Below are 12,387 nucleotides of genomic sequence, written 5' to 3' on the forward strand. Positions count from 1 at the left end.
GCCCAGCCAGGCCTGTCCCAGCCTCCTGCACACCCAAACCTCACGCTCGGCTCCCGTCCCCTCCTGGCACATTTAATCCTGGCACTCCCGAATTGCACTGCAGGAGCAGCCTCTGCCTTGTCTGGAGGCATTGTGCATGGCACGTCTGTCCTCCTTGTCCTGCAGAACCCCCACCTGCATGACAGCTCTGGTGCAATGGGAAGTGGGGTTAAGTGGGGTTACCCTACAACCAGGGGGTGCAGAGGATGGGCAAGTGTGGGTGTGCAACGTGCACCAGTAGGTTGCACGGGAATGGGAAAAGTGGGTGCATATAGGATGCTCTGCTTGTGCACTGGTCGTGTGAGACCAGAGTGAGCACAGAGCTGTGTGCACTGGTTGTGCAAGGGTGAGCAAAGACCTGTGCATTGAGTTGTGCACTACGTGCATGTGTGAGCGTGCTTTTATTTTGGTCTGGAGCTGTGTGGCACTTCGGTTGGAGGGGTACTTGGAGTGAGTCATCGTGCAATGGGATGTGCACGGCCATGCGTGTGCCAGACACTCACAAGTGCGATGCGTGCATGTTCACAGGATGCATATAAGCATGGTGCCTTCTTTTGGATCTGCTCCTCTTGGGGTGCTGTGTGCCCGCAGGGCTGTGCAGGGTGCGTTGTGCACGGCTGCATGTGCAAAACGGGGCACGCGTGAGTGTGATGTGCGTGTGCAAGTGTGTCGAGTGGGCTGCGTGCCCCCGCACGGGCGTGCGTGCAAAGGTGCGCGTGCAAGGGCAAGCGCGTGGGTACGTGCGCGTGTTTGCACGTGAGTGCACGCCCGTGTGTGTGTATGTGCGTGTGCGCGTGTGTGTGTGTGCGCGTGTGTGTGTGTGTGTGCGCGTGTGTGTGTGTGTGTGTGCGGGCGTGAGGCGGGAGCGCGCGGCGGGGCCGGGAGCGCGGCCGCGGCGCTGTGCCGGGGGGTGCGGGCTGAGCTCATCGCTGGCTCCCCGGCGCTTCTTACCAGTGGCTTCTGCGGTCACATGGGTTATGTGCTGGAGTTTAAAAGAGCTTATAGCCCCCGAGCCGGTGCAGAAGCAGCCGGTGGTTGCATGGGGTAGAGCAGGGAGCGGCGGCGAGCAGGGCACCGTGAGTACGGGGGCGGCCGGGGCCGGGGGGGCGGTGCAGGGTGGCCCCCAGCCGCGAGGGTAGAGCCCCTGTGCCAGCCGCCCTGCGCGGAACCAACGCCGCCTTTCTGGTGGGCGAGGGAGGGGAGGGGGAGACACCCGGATCGCCGCCACCCTCCCACGCCCCGCTATTTCCCCCGCTCGCACCTTCCCGCGCGTGTCCGTGCCCCGCCGCGGGCCGCGCCGCCGCCGCCCCGAAACCCACGAGGAATCCATTCGGGCAAGTTAGTTTCCTGCTCCGTGCGTCCGTGTGTCCGTCCGTCCGCGCGTCCGCCCCGCCACCGCGCGTCCCCCCCGTCCCTCCCCCGGCGGCACCGCGGGACCTCCGTCCCCGTCCCCGCGCCGGGAGGGCATCGCGGCCGCACCGCCGCGTCAGGTTGAGGGCTGCGCCGAGCCCGCTGCCTGCTGCATCGCATTAGGCGTGCTGGAGCCGAGCTCGCGGGGGGGCTCTTTGTCAGCTGCAGCCTGTGATTTCCCGGGCAGGAGAACGGAGTTTTTCCTCCTTGCCCCAAAGGCGCAACCTGCCCTCTCCGCGGTGGCAGCGCTGACTTTCATCCTTTTTTTCTTTTTTACTTTTTTTTTTTTTTTTTTTTTTTTTTTTTCGTGAGGAGAGCTGATTTTATAAAAATATCATCTGCTTGGCGCGCTGTGGATCTGCTGTCCCGGGCTCGGCAGCTCACCCCTAGCACGATGAGGGCTGCTTTCCGGAATTGCATAACACACACCGTTCCCTGTGTGCACAAACTCCTTGACATCCCCTGATCCCGGTGATTTCCCTTCTAAATCCAGACCGGGGCTCCAAGCGCCGCATGAGCGACGCTGTGCTGCCTTCGCAGGGGATGGGACCTGGTCTGCACATTTCGGCTCTCCCAGGCTCCCCCAGCCGTTGTTTTTTAAGGCACTAAACTTTTTGGTATAAAGACTGGCACTTCTCCCTCTCCCTCTGATAAACAGTTTTCCCCTTTCTTCCCCACCCTGTGCTCATAGACACGTGTCTGTAGCACAGGTTGCAGAGAAGGGATTGCCTGCCGAGCTGTTTGTTTCGTTTCTCAGTTCTCTCTGTGTGTTTATTTGTCAGTTAACCCAGGAGGTCCTTTCCTCAGGTTGCATTTTGCTCCGGACCTTTCTGACTTCTGCTTGGATCTTGCAAATTTTGCTCTGGTGGCCGTTCTCTCTCCTTACTCCCTCCCTGTTGTGAGCAGCCAAGCTCTGCTCTGATGGCTCTGGGCATGTGCAAGAGATGCTCATGGCCGTGCATCTCACTGGGACCAGGTGCTGGGATGGGGGTCGCTGGGGAAGGCAGGCACGGGTTGTGCTTCGGCAGTGAGAGCCCCATGCCTGCCGGACTTGTTTGCAGCAACCCTTTTGGATAACTTCATCTAAGCCCACTGTCAGAGCAGGCCAAGCCGTGAGCCGTGTGCTGTCTTTGGTCTGATACACTCTGTGTGGAGCAGCTCCAGCTGAGCCACGGAGCCCCCCGTGCAGAATGTGCCCCCGCCTGCTGTGCTGGGGAGGAAGGAGGCACGGTCTGTGGAGGTGCAGAGTTCATGGTGCGTGTATGGGTACAGATAACTGTGGTGGGGCTCAGCTTTTAGAAATGGTTCAGCAAAACAGGGAGCTCTAAGGGTGCAACCATCCTTTTCCCCCTGCCAATCCCACGTGGAGCCGGAGGAACGCATCCTGCTTCTGCCAGGGAGTTTGGCTCTGTCGTTTATTATTGCAGCCGCTGCCATTACGCCTGACAGACGGGAGTTGCTGAGTAATGTGCTGTTTGTGTGTAAATATCTGAGCGCTCATCATCGCGCTCTCTGCTGTGGCTCTGCAGCGATCTGCCTCAGCACCTCTCCCTGTGCAAACCCCAGTGAGCATCCTCCGTTCCTTCTGCTCCCCGTGCCCTGTGCAGGGCTTCCAAAGTGCCAGTCTGCTGCCAGTGGTCAGGGGAGGCCATGCTGCTACCTGGACGCGAATTGAGGCAGGAAAGGGCTCTCTGTATGAATGCGTGTGTGTGTGTCTGTGTGCACCTTGGGCGTAGGGATGCTGTCCTGGACTTTGCAGACATGTATTTTGCTATAAACTAAGTCATGGACAAGTAGGAAAGCAGCACTGTTTCGCCTTTCTGGTTTGTTCCCTTTTTTTTCTCCACCTAGCTACTGAGTCCCAAGTTCCCCTTAATTTCATCCCATTACTACTGAAGATGCTGAATTATTCCTTCCTGTATCATTTTCATCCCATTTGCAGATTAGCATCCGACTCCCCCTGTCAGTGCTTGCTCAGCCCAGCTAGACTGATCACAGCCCCTTTAATCTCCTTTTGTAAATCAATCCCTTCTGCTTCTCCATCATTTTTGTCGCTCGTTTTTCTGAAATCCTTCCAATTTGTCCATTTTGTGCTGGTGACGTATGCCTGGCCCTAAACATGATGTATACCAGGCATGGCAGCGTGAGGGAAGGACACCTCCTCCCCTCCCACCCGCTGGGGCTTGTGATGCTTTGTCAGCGCTGAACTGAGTTACTTCCCCATTATTCTAAGCTATAGTCCCTGCTCGGTGTTGCAGAAGGAAGCAGCATACCCAGGTCAGTGCCCTGGGGAGAATTCCTCCAAATTTTGGTGGTGGGTTGGCAAGCTCGGTTTGTGTGCTGCTGTTGCGTGCTGGTGCACCAGGTGCTGCGTTGGGGTTGTCAGGAGACCCTCTGCCTCTTCCTGAAAAAACTGAGGGTTGAACCAAGGTAAGGTGAGCAAAATGAGTGGAGACAAACTGTACGGGGAAGGAAGATGGATGGGGAAACTGAGGTTGTGCACAGGCTCAATGCACATTCCCTCCAATACACAAGGACTTCAAGTAGAGGCAGCACTTTGTACAGTGGTGCACTTTGAAGTTTCCTTATCCCAAACCTGGAACTACCAGCGCTGTGCATTCCCATTAGCAGGGAGGGCCGTGCCCTTCCAGGGACCATCTATTTTTAGGAGGAGCCATGCTCTGGACATTGGCCACTGCAGATGCTCTCTGCCTCCTCCTCTTGGCCCCTCTCCAGGAGATCTGCTGGTGGGGAGCATTTTGCTGAGACTCTACAGGAGCACAATGGAGGTGGCACCACGCAAGGCGCAGGAACACCTGAGGGGATGTCGCTGCCCAGGGGTAACAGTGGGGCTGCGCTGCCCTTCACCTGTGTAAGGAAATGGCATTGGCTGAGGTCTGGGGACCAGCAGGATACGGCACATTTGGCTGTCTCTGGCTGCAATGCAGGGTACATCCCTGGAGTAGGAAGGCAGTCTAGGTGGGTGCACAAGAGGGGTGACTGTGGTGGTCCTGGTCCTGTTTGGGTGCCAGTCCCTTCACCAGGATGACACTAGGGGGCACGAGATGTGCTGGAATCCCCTTTGTTGGGAATGGGAAGGAAGAATGCAATGCAAAAGCCACTCTTGACCATTTCACCCCCTGCATGCTCCCTTTGCACATTTTGCAGGAATCTGAGCATGAAACCCCTACAGAGGCCACAGGCTGATGCTGGTGGCATGTCCTCGGTCCTTAGTCTCTGTCCTTGGTCCCTTGTCCTGCTGAGGTGAGGATGCATCTCTCCGGCTGCACACACCATGCTGCTCCTGGCCATGGGAGCAGGGGGAGCAGGGATGGGAGCACTGAGCAGGAAGCATCTTGGAAGTAAGAAAGAGGTGGACTCACACAGAGGGTCTCTGGGGAATTAGGGAAATCCAGGAAACACCTAGCGTGGTTTTAGTTCCTCCCCAGAGGCTTTGTCCAGACAGGAGCAGGTTAATCTGGGAAGATGGACCGTGCTTTGGTTTCATTTTCTGCTGGATGTTAAGTCCACGTGAGATACCTCTTCGGGGTCGTGTTTTCCCAAAGCAGCAGAAACTTTAGAGAGTCAGATGTGATGAGCCATCCTGATCGATCTGGAACACGTGTATATTTATGTATTAGATATGTGTCCATTTATATATCTGGGTAGGGTTTCAAAGAATGTGTTTTTTAAAATGTGTTTATGCATTTCAGCATAAATTCAACTGTCATTTTGCCTTTCGTCCTTAAAGTCTATTATTCCAGCTGTGAATGCATGTATGTGTACTAAAGCACCGTATACTGCAGTCTTTCTCTTGCTATAACAAACCTTGTGAAAAAGCAAATAAAGAGACATTGTTCTCATTGTGGGCTTGGAAGGGTTCAATATTTATCTTCTATGAATTTTGATAGTTTTTGTTCAGTGTGTTTGCAGTTGTGGGTTTTTCTTTTTTTTTTTTTTTTTTTTTTTAGCTTATCTGCTACAAAAAAAATGCACAAGCGGAAAACTGAAAACATCCTGACACGTTGAGTTTATTCGTTACTTAATGAGCACGGAAGTCAAGCTTCTGGTTTAAAAAGATGCTTGATAACAGCCTGGCACATCTCTTTCTCCCCGGTCAGTTCTCAATGCTTTCTGGCTGCCAGACACCAGGAATTGGAGCGCTGCTTCTCTTCCAAACCCCCAGGCAACAATTTTAGGACACCAGAGCAATGCAAACACACCCGTCCTCCTGGAGCAGCACTGGTAGAGTGGGATGGGAGCACGAAGGCGATGCTGTGCTGCTTTTTGCTCTCTGTGCTCAGCCTCCCACAGCCCAGCACGGGGTTCTGTGGATTTTGGGCTGTGCTGGATCTGCTTTTAAGTGCCGAGTCTGCTTTTAAGTCAATTAGGGATGGTGTTTGAAGGCAGTGTTGTGGTTTGAGGAGGAGAGGGTGATTTGTCTGAAGGTGTTACCTAATTAGAGGGTATAATCAGGGCTCTAATTAGCCGTGACACCCTAAAGATGTCATCGATGCCCCCTGTCCCATCAGCCTTGTGTTTCCCTTTGGGGCTGCTGCTGTTTTCCAGTGATGCCTGTACAGTTGCAGAGCAAAAGGAAGCTGCAGCAAATGGAAGAATTAATACGAGCACTCAGTGGGGGAAATCTCCCCTCCCTTTCCCCCGGAGGGGGGGGGGGGTTGTGCTGTTCCCTGCTTTGGAAGGGTGGGTGAGGGAGGCTGGGGCGGTTTGCAAGAAATGATGATGTGAGGAAGGAGTGATTGCATGAGACTAGCTGAGACCCGACCCAGCCTGAGGGGCTGAGTGCCTGGAGGAGAAGGGACAGGGGCATGTCTAGTTCTGCTGCCCCTGCTTGGGTCCCTTTGTGCTTTCAGAGTCAGGAAACAGCATGAGTTGCTCCTTTGTAGCTGGTGCTGACCATCAGCAGGAGCCAGGTGGAGCAGGGGGGCTGACTGGCAGATAGGGACAGGAGCAGTCTTGCCCTGCCCGGCATCACCCAATAGAAGCATCCTGTGGTGCCAGGGCTGAGCTCACCCTTGGAGTTGCCAACACCCAAATGCTGCCCAAGGGAGATGCTTAGCCCCAGGGCAGAAGTGCAGTCCTGAGAGGGCTCAGAGCTCCTTTGGAGGAAGGAGCCACTGCTATTGCTCTTTGGGTGAGAAAATAAGGGGATTCTCAGTACTCAGCTTTTATTTTCACAGTGCTGCAAGCAGCCCCACTCTGCAGAGGGGCTTTGCTGTTGTAGGCAGTGCCACTGTTCCCCTAAAGCAAATGCTCAGCCAGGCGCATCCCCACACTGGTAATTACCAAGGGATGTGTCTGCTTTTAATTATGTGGGTGTTAAGGGACTGAATGCATTTTGTTCACCAAGTTGCAGCCTGCTATTTTCCTATATCTCTTGGTCTCCAGTGGCTTTCACAGTCCCTGGAGCGTAGTATAGGGTAACACGGCCATGGTGATCTGCAGATTCTGGTTGCCCACTCGTGAAATGAGGCAACTGCTTGTGTTACAGGTACTCTCTCTTCACCACAGTCATTTTGTCCATGTACTAAAAATAATGCTGGTGACAATGAGGACACATTATCTGCTGCCATCAGACCCGCATGCGGAGGCAGGCAGCCTGTCCCAGGCTCTGCCGATCTGTGATTTGCCCTCCTTTGTGCATCACCTCCCTGGCCTCCCCACTGGCGCCTGTGAAATAAATACATTTTAAAAAAAGGAGAGGACAAAATGTTGCCACTGCTCTGAGGTTTGATCAAAAACGCTCTGTGCATACCTTGGGACTCCTCACATAGCCAAGAGCTCCAGAAATAAGTTTTATGGCAAAGGTGCACGAGCACATAACTATTAATTTGGGAAAGAGATGGCTTTGCTACGGAGGCACCTGGAGGAGGTGCATTTTGCAGGGTGTGCTGCAGGCTGTGTCAGCTGGAGCCTGCTTTATTTGCTCTCTTTTGGTCGCTGTTTGCCCCAGCTTTGCTGCACAGCACAGCTTCCTCCTGCTGCACACCCAACACGTGTTGCACAGACACGTTCCCCTGCTCTCTGCGTGGTGCCTGCTCACCTATTTGCAGCTGAGGGAGCTGAAACTGCTCTTTTTTTTTTTTTTTTTTTTCTTTGTGATTCATAAAAAAATCTCTCTCGCTCTGGATGGAGTTGTCTGTGTTTTTATTGACTTGGTTCCGGGAACGGCAGTGACTTTTCTGTCTCCTGTGTGCATGATTTCTGCGAGGGCTCTGGAGCAGGGGCCAGCCCTCGCGGCTGCTGTATCTCCCGTCCTAACATTGTTAGTCTGACAGGCCCATTGGATATGTAGGTGCATGTAGTTTTATCTTGTGCATGAAAGCAAGGTCTGTGGCAGGGCACAAAACATCGCTGAAGGCGTTGTAGGAGGGAGCACGTTGGCTTGACAGCATTGTTGGCCATACCACAGGAGTGCTGTGCCAACTGGCAGAAGCCCCTGACTCTTGTAATGGGATGTTTCTGCATGTCTCCATTCTCAGGGCATTTTGGGGAGCTCCTCTCTTAATGGTTGCAGCTGGGGAGTGCTGCAGGATAGCCCACACATTTGCATGGGGATTCCCAATGATGCCATCCGTCCCTTCAAAACCCAGCAAGGTGCCATCAGCAGAAAGACTGTCTTCCACCTGTGCACCCTGTGTGCTGATCTCCTGTTTCATGCACATTGTGCTCTCCATTCTGATATACACTGACCGAGCTGGTGGGGCTCGTCTAGCTGGGATGAGGGCTGGAATGAGTCTTACAGATGCCCTGCATCACCACCTGCAGTTTTTTCACTGTTCAGACACATTAGCTATCCCTCATCTATCTTTGAGTCAGTCACTTTGGGTCTATGACTCCTGCTCTTCCAGGAAACAGGGGTGAAGGATAATGTCTTTAGGACCCCAGATGGGTCCCTGACTTCAAGAGCATGCAGCATTTGTGTTTCCTAGTTTTGACACGTCTTTACCTTCAGCCAGGCCAGCAGTGCTGTTCTTTTTCCAAGTTGATCTTTTCACCTCCCCAGGGCTGAGAAAGGAAGAAGGCAGTGAAGCACCTCTCCCCAGGTCAGGGACGTCACTGGCAAGGGAAGGGGCTTGGTGGTTTCAGCTTTCCCCCACATGGGATGGATAGGGATTATCTGACCAGCGTTTGGGTCTAGGTTCAGGAAAATGTGGTGTATGTGCACAGTGATACCTGCATCTGTGTTTAGTTTGCAGTGTTTGCCATGTTACATTACCATGGTCAGCAGTGAACCTTCCCACAACATGGGGATGCAGGAAAGTATCATTGCCTGCACAGAGGGGAAACTGCAGGCTGGAATGGCTTTGGGATTTCCTGGAGATCCCAGAGCAGTGATGGTGGCAGAAAACCAGACTTACTGAGTTACAGATGGATCATGCCAGCTGTGGGACACACCAGAATACTCTTTCCCTAGATGAAAGCAGGGCTCCCGCCCCTCCTTGCAATGCTGTGTGCTTATCTGTCTGTCCCTCTGGCAGCTGAACCCCTGAAATGACATTTGAAGGCTTTACATTTATTCTCTCCTGCCAGTTCCAGATCGGATTTGCTGAGTTGTCAGGCAGAAGATGCTTTTTTTCTGAGTGCTAGCCCTGCAACAGCTCTCTCTGCTCCATCCCTTCTTGGAGCAGAGCAGCTGGGCTCCTTCTGCCTCTGCTGTCACCAGCAGAGATGTGTGGGGGCTGGAGCCACAGCTCTGCCAGTGGGTGCATGAAGAGAAACAGATTTCATCTTCATTCTTCCCTTCTTGTTTGGGCCATGCTGGGATCAGCTGGCAGTGGTTTTTGAAAGGTGACAGACAGGGCTTGCTCTAGGAAAGAGATGTTGGGGTTGAGAAGGTGAGGGTACTCAGTGCAATCACATCCTCCTGGAGCTGGCCAATGCATCTGACCTAGGTGTGTGCACTGAGCTGGTGGGTTCTCAGCACACAGCCCCAGCGGGCGGGCTGCCTGCCTGCCGATAACCAGGACAAGTGACACTAACAAGCAGCTTACCCGCCAGCTCTCTACGAGGAAGGCGAGCGCTTGTCCATGCGTGGCAAATAAATTGTGCCTTTGTCCCCGGAGGCTGTCACTCTGATGCCTTGCCGTGCTCTGCTGGCAGAGAGCAGCACTGGGGGCTTGCCTTGGCAAGCAGAGCAGAGACATGTGTCCCAGCTGGAAGAGAGAAATGAGAAACCTCCCCGAGAAGGCATTTGCAAGTGGCAGTGTGACGGTACATGCTGGTGGGGTCCTTGCACGAGAAGTGGACTATGCTGGAGCAGAGCTGGGAGCAGCCTGCTGTGTGCTGGTCCTTGAGCACTGCCGAGGACTTTGTGCACTGTGGCTGCACAACAGTAACAGCAAGGCTGGCAGCTCAGCCGATGCCATGTAACTCAGTACAGCAGTGATGCTTTGATCCCAGCACACAGGTGGGATGCCCTGCAGCTGCTGCACAAACAGAGCCCATGCTCAAGGGCAGAGCCAGCACGAGTGGGTGCAGAGAGGCTGTGACACAGGCGATTTCATTGTTGGCTGCAACAAGCAGCACACCCGAGGTTGCTGCTGTCACCCAGTCTGGGAGATGGAGGAATTTAATTATCCTTCTAACTTCTTCCAGAAGGGGCTTGGATGCCATAGCAGCAGACAGCTTTCTAAAAGTGAGAGTACGGGGGGGGGGGGGGGTGGGGAGAAAGACAAAGCACCCTCCTTTGCTGAGTCCTGGCCATTCACCCTTCTAGTCATCCCAGCCCAGACAGCATGAATGGGCTTTGGAGGCACAGTGGGCAAAGGGCACAGCCATGTCAGTGACACCTCCTCCCCTTTGCAGGATGTGATCTGCTGGAGGTAGAAATCTGTAGGGCTCTGCTTCGCAGCCCTGCTGCATGCTGTCCCCCCTCAATTGCTGCGTGGACATTAATTTTTCCCAGATTTCTGCTTCCCTTTGAATATCTCTGCTGTGGATCATTTTCCTTGCATGTGTTAGCTGGTATTTTCTCAAAGCTGAGTCCTGAGCTATTTCCTGCCTGTCTTTCTGTGATTTCTCGTGCTCCCTCTTCTGTTGTGCCTGCACCCACCTTGGTACTTGCCATTGTCGCTGGGTATAGAGGTGATCTCTTGCTCTTCTCATTCAAAAAGCCTGCAGGAGGAGATGAACTGCCCATTACAAAGATTGCAAATCCTACTTGAATCTCGCTTACACCTCCCCAGCTGGAGCAAAGTGGCTCAAGTCCTATGGTAGCCACAGCTGGAGAACAAATCTGGAGTTTTGGGATGGGGAGAGCTTTGAGGGGAGGGGGAAGCGGGTGCTGCAGGGCAGGCTGCAGGCTGGAGCTTGAAGATGCAATGTGAAGGGACAAACAGGGAGCTGCTGCCCTGAGAGTGTGCAGGAGCAGGAGGTAGTGAGAGGAGTGGGGGCTGTGGGGTGTCCTCTCTGCAGTGCTGCGGGTTTTGTGCTTGGGAGCACCTCTGTGAACCCCTTTCTTCCCTCCTTGCCTTGTACGCTTCACCAGAGTACCAGGACAATGCTGCTTTTCCCAAAGCCTGCTGAGGATCCCTACCTCGTGCTGCACGCTTAGGAGCCAGACAGCAGCTTAAAGACTAAATATATCTGCTGCTGCAGCTCTTGGCTCCTATAAAAATAAATCTTACTGAGGTAACTTTGTGCCGTGCAGTTCTCAGAGCTTGCTTTGCTGTGGTTTCCACTGAGATAGCATTTGGCTAACACAGCCAAACATGAGCAGAACAAGCCTGGAGCTGTATAGAAAGTGATAAGATAAGGCAGGGCTATGATTTGCCTGTCTGATCCTGAATCTTTGTGCATTATTTAGTGTGTGTAGTGAGAGGTCAGTAGCCTCCTGATAATTTTCATTAGATTAGTCAGGCAGGGTAATCACCTGCTCAGAAAAACCAACTTGACACTGTCTGTTCAATAGTTGGGGTTTAACTGAAAATAAATAGCCTTGTAATTATAAGGACACTGCCAAGGTCAAAAGGCTCAAAGATTCTCTTTCTTTTCTCCCTCTGATATGTTTACAGAGGTCTTGCTATTCTTTGTGAGTTTTCCTTTTTTTTTTTTCCTCCTCAAATTCAAATCAAAAGCTTCAGAGCTCTTAAAGGAAATTAAACACTTCCATGGCAATGGACGTGAGTGGTGTTGCAATAGCCAAATGATGCCTCTGACCCCATGCTAATGAGCGGGGCACTCATTAGTGCACTGGAGTGTGTGCTGCCCGCCCATGCAGGGCAGGGATGCGCTTCCCTCCTCATCTGTGCTAATTCTGGGATGGATCAAGCCTACAAAATGTGGCTGCAGGTCGCTCCCTGCTTATGTGGCAGAGTTCATCCCTCTTTGGGTGAGGTCAGCCCAACTCAAGTGCTGTCCTGATGAAGTTGTGCATTAGCTCCTGGGGTTGACTGCTGCTGTAGTTGGATGCTGCTCTCTTTCAGAGAGCCCAGGGAGAAAGAGTGGAAGTGATGCTGAGCCTGCTCAGCTTTAATCAGTACCAATGGGCTCTGCAAAAGGGTTCATCTATTGTAGCAAATAGGATATTAAAGCTGGGCTCAGTGTGTGTGCACTGCTGAAATCCTTGCCCTTTTCCAGCTTCAGGTGGTTGTGCTTGCTATTTATCTTCCTCAATTGCATGTGGAAACCAACGTCCAGAGGGATCTTTGTAATCTTGTCCTTTCTGCAGGACTGATGCTTTCTGGATGAGAGTAGGCCAGGTGCTGGTGCTCCAGGTATGTTCAGAGCTGCTGGTGCCAGAAGTGGTGGAGAGGTTGTTGTGTTCCAGCAGTGTACTGTGACCTGGGCACCTTGCTTTGCCCAGCAGTTGGGTGAAGCAAGCAGTGATGCTTTCTGTCCTGAGCTCGGCTGTGAGACAGGAGCGTTGCTGCCTGCTTCAAACCTGAGCGCCTACATGTCGCAAAAGGCAGCGTT

General features: G+C 53.2%; 1 protein-coding gene across 2 annotated transcripts in view; it reads left to right on the forward strand.

Annotated features, from left to right (window-relative positions):
• Positions 1-914: 914 nt before the first annotated feature.
• The window catches only part of CNTFR (ciliary neurotrophic factor receptor), a 170,978-nt gene continuing 159,505 nt past the window's right edge, over positions 915-12,387 (forward strand). Inside the window, exon 1 of one of the 2 annotated variants that reach the window (XM_048931848.1) lies at positions 915-1,115. The gene's annotated coding sequence lies outside the window, so the exon portion shown is untranslated. Of the gene's footprint in view, positions 1,116-1,299; positions 1,378-12,387 lie in introns of those variants that run through there. The other variant, XM_048931849.1, reaches the window with a different exon arrangement.

Source organism: Lagopus muta, chromosome Z (genome assembly GCF_023343835.1).
Source record: "Lagopus muta isolate bLagMut1 chromosome Z, bLagMut1 primary, whole genome shotgun sequence".
NCBI lineage: Eukaryota > Metazoa > Chordata > Aves > Galliformes > Phasianidae > Lagopus > Lagopus muta.